The sequence below is a fragment of the Pseudophryne corroboree genome, chromosome 3, assembly GCF_028390025.1.
Source record: "Pseudophryne corroboree isolate aPseCor3 chromosome 3, aPseCor3.hap2, whole genome shotgun sequence".
Classification (NCBI taxonomy): Eukaryota; Metazoa; Chordata; class Amphibia; order Anura; family Myobatrachidae; genus Pseudophryne; species Pseudophryne corroboree.
In genome coordinates, this window is record NC_086446.1 from 592,205,111 (window position 1) to 592,210,989 (window position 5,879).

Here is a 5,879-nt window from a genome sequence, read left to right on the forward strand (position 1 = left end):
CAAGGGAGCTATAAAGGGATGCCCCTATATTGCCTCTCATTCTGTAGTTGGTATTCAGTGAGGTTGGACTTGTTCCTGTAAAAAGTAAGTTTGAGTACTATATTGGTATTTTTGGAACTTAGTTATTGGATGGTCTTTTTGAAAATTTATTAGATGAATGGATTCCTTAATTGAAGAGTAACTACTTAATTTTAATATGATTGTAATATACAGATTTAGTTTTACTTGTCCACAGGGAATAGTATCATTCAGGATTTGAAATTTTTCCTAAGTCCTCTTTTTGGTGACATGTATAAACAGAGGTAGACTATAAGGTTCCACCATTCTTGATTGAAAATAGGTAAGAACCAGACTAATTTAGTGCAAATATTGAATACCATATGAGGTTAAGTATTTCAGATGTTAAAAAGTTCTTCTTGCTGGTTATAAATTACAGCTGTGAACTTAATTGGCTCTCTAATGATTGATTGAATATACCACTCCCCATTGCATGTTAGATTAAAGACATCATTTAGGGGATCTGTTAGGTAACCAGTAAGAATGGCATTCCACATAGTACTATGAGGTCTTAACACATCACTAACTAATAATAAATTAATTAATCAGCCAGCAGAAAGTGATGTAATATCAAGGGAGCTATAAAGGGATGTCCTTATATTGCCTCTCATTCTGTAGTTGGGATTCAGTGAGGTTGCACTTGTTCCTGTAAACAGTAAGTTTGAGTACTATAATTGTATATTTGGAACTTAGTTATTGGATGGTCTTTTTGAAAATGTATTAGATGAATGGATTCCTTAATTTAAGAGTAACTACTTAATTTTAGTATGATTGTAATATACTGATTTAGATTTACTTGTCCACAGGGAATAGTTTCGTTCAGGATTTGAAATTTTCCTAAGTTCTCTGTTTGGTGACATGTATAAACAGAGGTAGACTATAAGGTTCCACCATTCTTGATTGAAAATAGGTAAGAACCAGACTAATTTAGTGCAAATATTAAATACCATATGATGTTAAGATTAGTATTTCAGATGTTAAAAAGTTCTTCTTGCTGGTTATAAATTACAGCTGTGAACTTAATTGGCTCTCTAATGATTGATTGAATATACCACTCCCCATTGCATGTTAGATTAAAGACATCATTTATTAATTAGTTTGGGATAAAAAAGTTCTTCTATTTGAATCACCTTAAATACCTTACATTAAATACTGACATCAGCATGGTTTCTTATAATCAATTGAGGAAGTTGTTGTTATATCTTCTCTGATTTGTTGGTAGCATCTATGTTATTTTAATGGTAAACAGGATGTTACAGAAACATTTCCTATTAACAATCATTTGAGTGACAAAAAACTATTTTATCTTTATCCCTTTTAGGGAACGTAACATCATCTAATTTCAACCAAATTTATATATTTTTTTTTTAAGTCTATCTAGGTATGTATTGTACAATGAGTTGTAATGTGGATATAATTGTGTGTATATTGTGAATTTGAAGTTTTATGTGGACTTTAATTGGAGTGTTCTATAACTATTGGTAGTTTCTGATACTTGTAGACCCTGCCCTTTGTATCATTTCCATCAGCTGAATTGATGTTGATTATGTGGATAAATACGGAGCTATTTGATTTATATTGACATTCATAATATTCTTTCGACTTTCCCTCCCTTTCCTCTTCTTTTGACTCTCCCTCCCTCTTCCTTTTATCATTTGTATAAGGATAATGTTTATTGATTATTATAACGATAATGTTTCAGATATTATATTTATCGAATTGAATATGTGATTGGATGTAATCATTGGATATTCTAAACCTTTCTAATCAATGGTAATCACTCCTACTATAAGAACTGGTATGTATGTTAATCCACAATAGATTTCAATGGAATACTTACCTGGATAATAATATGTCTTATTAATGAAGACTATATGATTTATATATTTCCATTTGTAACTATCCAGATTCCAAACCCCTGATGAAGTCCTAACGGACGAAACGCGTTGGGTTTTGCAACGTCTGGTTAACAAAGTCCTTATCACAAACATCTGGTTGGAGATACATCCATTTCGAGTTCTGACTGTGATCACCTGGCTGTAAAATCCTCACATCCAACTGTAATTTATGTATAAGATTGTAATATTGTTTTATATGAATTTTTAGAAGGTTGTGTCAATAACAAACGCTTAGGATAAATATCGTTTGTTTCTGTACAATAAAAACTTTTAATTATTGTCATACAAAAGGCATATTGGCTCCCACGAGAATCCATTTCTATTTGACATCTGTATATATATATATATATATATATCTATATCTATATATCTATATATATATATATATATATATATATATGTGTGTGTGTGTGTGTGTGTGTGTTATATCTACTTTATATGGCGATTCATATTCACATATACTGTATTAGCAGTTAGTGGTTATTCCATAGCCCACAGTCCTCAGGCACTTGGTGCTTGTATACTTTACTGGGTTACCTCAGCATTGTGGCCAGTGGTCCAATCTAACACGGGCGATAGCGCCGCGCAGTGCTATTGCTGTAGGTGATACACATGGAGAGATCCGTGCATAACTTCTAAACAATCTAGTCAGATTTCTTAGAATTTAAACACTGATCTCTCTGTGTGTACCAGGCCTTAGATTTGGGTGGGTTATATTGTTTCTGTGCAGGGTAAATACTGGCTGCTTTAGTTTTACACTGCAATTTAGATTTTAGTTTTAACACACCCCACCCAAATCTAACTTTCTCTGCACGTTATATCTGCCCCCCACCCCCATCCCCCTGCAGTGCACATAGTTGGTGATTCAGAGGCACACTGACATGCAGGGGGACGCCCAGAACAGGGCTAGCCCACCCCACATATCCTTGCCACATCGCAGAAGTGCAAAAGCATCACACAGCAGCAATGCTTTTGCACTTCAGGAGTAGCTCCCGGCCAGCGCAGCTCCTGCGCTGGCTGGGAGCTACTCTTCACTGCCCGGGTCGCAGCAGCTGCATGTGCGACCGCCTCTGCCTGTCAATCAGGCCTGCCTGACATGCGACGGTGTGATACGGCGCCGGCGCAGTTCAGGCCTGATCGCTGTTGTGCGAACATGCACAGCACCGATCAGGTCTGAATTAGCCCCATGGTTTTGCCCATCTGCTAACAAATTTGCTGCTACGATCAGGTCTGAATTAGGCCCGGTATGTATAATATAAGCAGGGCCGAAACTAGGATTTTCGTCACCCGGGGCATGGCAGTAATTTGCGCCCCCCCCCCCATACACACACACAAATTAAATAAATAAATACATACAAAATAATAATAATAATAATAATAATAATAATAAATAAAAATAAAAAAATACAAAAAAAATAAACTACAAATAAATAAATAAATAAAAATCAAAGATTAAAATAAAACATAATGATAAATAAAATTATATATATATATATATATATATATATATATATGTCCTGCATACAGAATGTACTAATTACAGTAAGCTATGGAGATGGTAAGCTTTATTGTGAGAGAAAAGTGAATTAAAAATACTCCCACAGTACTGAGCAATCTATGGACCCTAATAAGCACTGGAGGACTGTGTGCTACACTAGAGATTATGCAATTGCAGACCCCTTAAGTGCTGCAAGCACAGCTACAGGTATAAACAATTTAGCAGGTAGAAAGCCCATTTTAAAAGCACTGTACCTACATCGTTTAAGGCTGTAGGAGAGGAGACTGATGGAATGTGGGCTCTGCTGCTGCTGTGAGATTTCAGCACGCTGGCAGTGTCAGTGAGATATACAGCAGCTGCTGCTGCCCCGGGATCAGGAAGGCTCACGTCACGATACTCAGATGAGCTCTGCAGTTGATAGATCTAGTCTGCTGCAGACAGCATAATCGATCTCATCTTTGATGCCGGCAAAGCAGCAAGCGCAGATTGCAACTGGCTGAGGGAGCTGATGGAAGGTTTTGCGCCCGCAAAGATCCGGCGCCCAGGGCGCATGCCCCCCTAGCCCCCCCCTAGTTTCGGCCCTGATATAAGCCTCCTATGCAGCCATTTGCCATCCAATCATCACAGTAATAGAGCCGTACTCTCAACCTATTACAAGGGGAGGCAATCGCGAAATCGCCTGTCGGTCACAATGCCGACACCAGAATCCCGACAGGTGGTAAAATGCCGCTGCCGCAATCCCAGCACCACAGGCTTTTCTACCTCTATGGGTGTCAACGACACCCATAGAGGGAGAATAGATTCCGTGGCGAGTGCAGCGAGCCACCGTTCCCACAGCATGGTGAGCACAACAAACCTACAAGGGGCTTTCTAGACTCACCCCACTGCCGGCATACTGGTGGCCGGGATCCCGCTGTCGGGATCATGACAGCCGGGAACCTGGCCCCTGGTAAAGGGTATGTATTCCATTACAAGCTTTGGGCGTTCAGACATAGAAAATAGGATTTTAAATACCTAACGGTAAATCCTTTTCTCATAGTCCATAAGGGATCTTGGGGACAGATTAGTACGATGGGGTAAAGAGGGGTCCAAAGGAGCCAGTGCACTTTAAATTTCTTCAACTGGGTGTGCTGGATCCTCCCCTCTATGCCTCCTCCTACAGGTCAGTTATAGGTAAAACAGTGCCCGAAGGAGAATAACATACTTGAGAGAAGGAACATAATAACAAGAAGTGTGGTGAGATTTACACACCAGCACGTCTGCAGCCCCGCCTGCCCAAACTGGGTATCCTCTTCGGCCAGGATATCAAATTTGTAGAACTTCACAAAGGTGTTCTCCCCCGACCAGGTAGCAGCTCGGCACAGTTGGAGGGCTGAGACTCCACGGGCAGCCGCACAGGAAGATCCCACCGATCTCGTAGAGTGGGCCTTCAGAGACTGTGGAACAGGTAAGGCTGTCGACACATAGGCCTGTTGGATAGTAAGCCGAATCCAACGAGCAATAGAATACTTTGAAGCAGGGCAACCCTTCTTCTGCGCATCATACAGCACGAACAAGGAATCCGTCTTTCTGATCTGAGCTGTCCTTTTGACATAGATTTTCAAGGCTCGCACTGCATTCAATGCCCCCGGAGGGGCAGAAGTGCCAAAACTGGACGGAATCACAATAGGTTGATTCAAGTGAAATGCAGAGACTACCTTCGGCAGGAACTGCTGTCTAGTCCTGAGCTCCGCTCTGTTCTTGTAAAAGACCAAGTAGGGACTTTTACACGATAAGGCTCCTAATTCTGAGACATGTCTAGCAGAAGCCAGGGCCAGTAACATCACCGTCTTCCACGTGAGGTACTTGTCTTCTACTGTAATCAGAGGTTCAAACCAGGAGGACTGTAGAAAGCGTAACACCACATCCAAATCCCAAGGTGCCGTAGGCGGCACAAACGGAGGTTGTATGTGAAGCACCCCTTGCAAGAAGGTCTGAACTTCTTCTGGAAGAAGACGGAAAGAGCTGAAATCTGGACCGTAATGGATCCAAGACGTAAACCTTTATCCACTTCCATCAGCAGGAAACTAAAGAATCTCCCCAAGTGGAATTCCGCAGATGGATATGTGCGTTCCTCGCACCAAGAGACATATCCGCCAGATATGATGATAGTGTTTTAATGTCACAGGTTTTCTGGCTTGCACCATAGTGGCAATGACCTTTTTGGAAAGCCCTTTGTGAGCTAGGATGTTCTGCTCAACTTCCATGCCATCAAACGAAGCCGCCGTAAGTCCGGGGAGATTAACGGTCCTTGCTGAAGATCTCTTCTTAGCGGCAGAGGCCAAGGGTCCTCTACGGACATGTCCAGAAGAGCCACGTAACGCGCTCTTCGGGGCCAATCCGGGGCAATCGAGATTGCCTGTACTCCTTGATGCCTGATCCTCTTG

At 40.9% G+C, this 5,879-nt stretch overlaps 1 long non-coding RNA gene across 2 annotated transcripts; it reads left to right on the plus strand.

Moving 5' to 3' along the window:
• Positions 1–361: 361 nt before the first annotated feature.
• LOC135058058 (uncharacterized) lies at positions 362–2,249 on the plus strand. 2 transcript variants are annotated; one of them, XR_010244569.1, is made up of 5 exons: positions 362–712; positions 864–967; positions 1,379–1,438; positions 1,760–1,855; positions 1,965–2,249. It is a non-coding gene; the product is annotated as an uncharacterized LOC135058058 (long non-coding RNA). The 2 variants fall into 2 exon arrangements; XR_010244570.1 differs by lacking the exon at positions 1,379–1,438 and having other exon boundaries at positions 367–712.
• Positions 2,250–5,879: the final 3,630 nt, after the last annotated feature.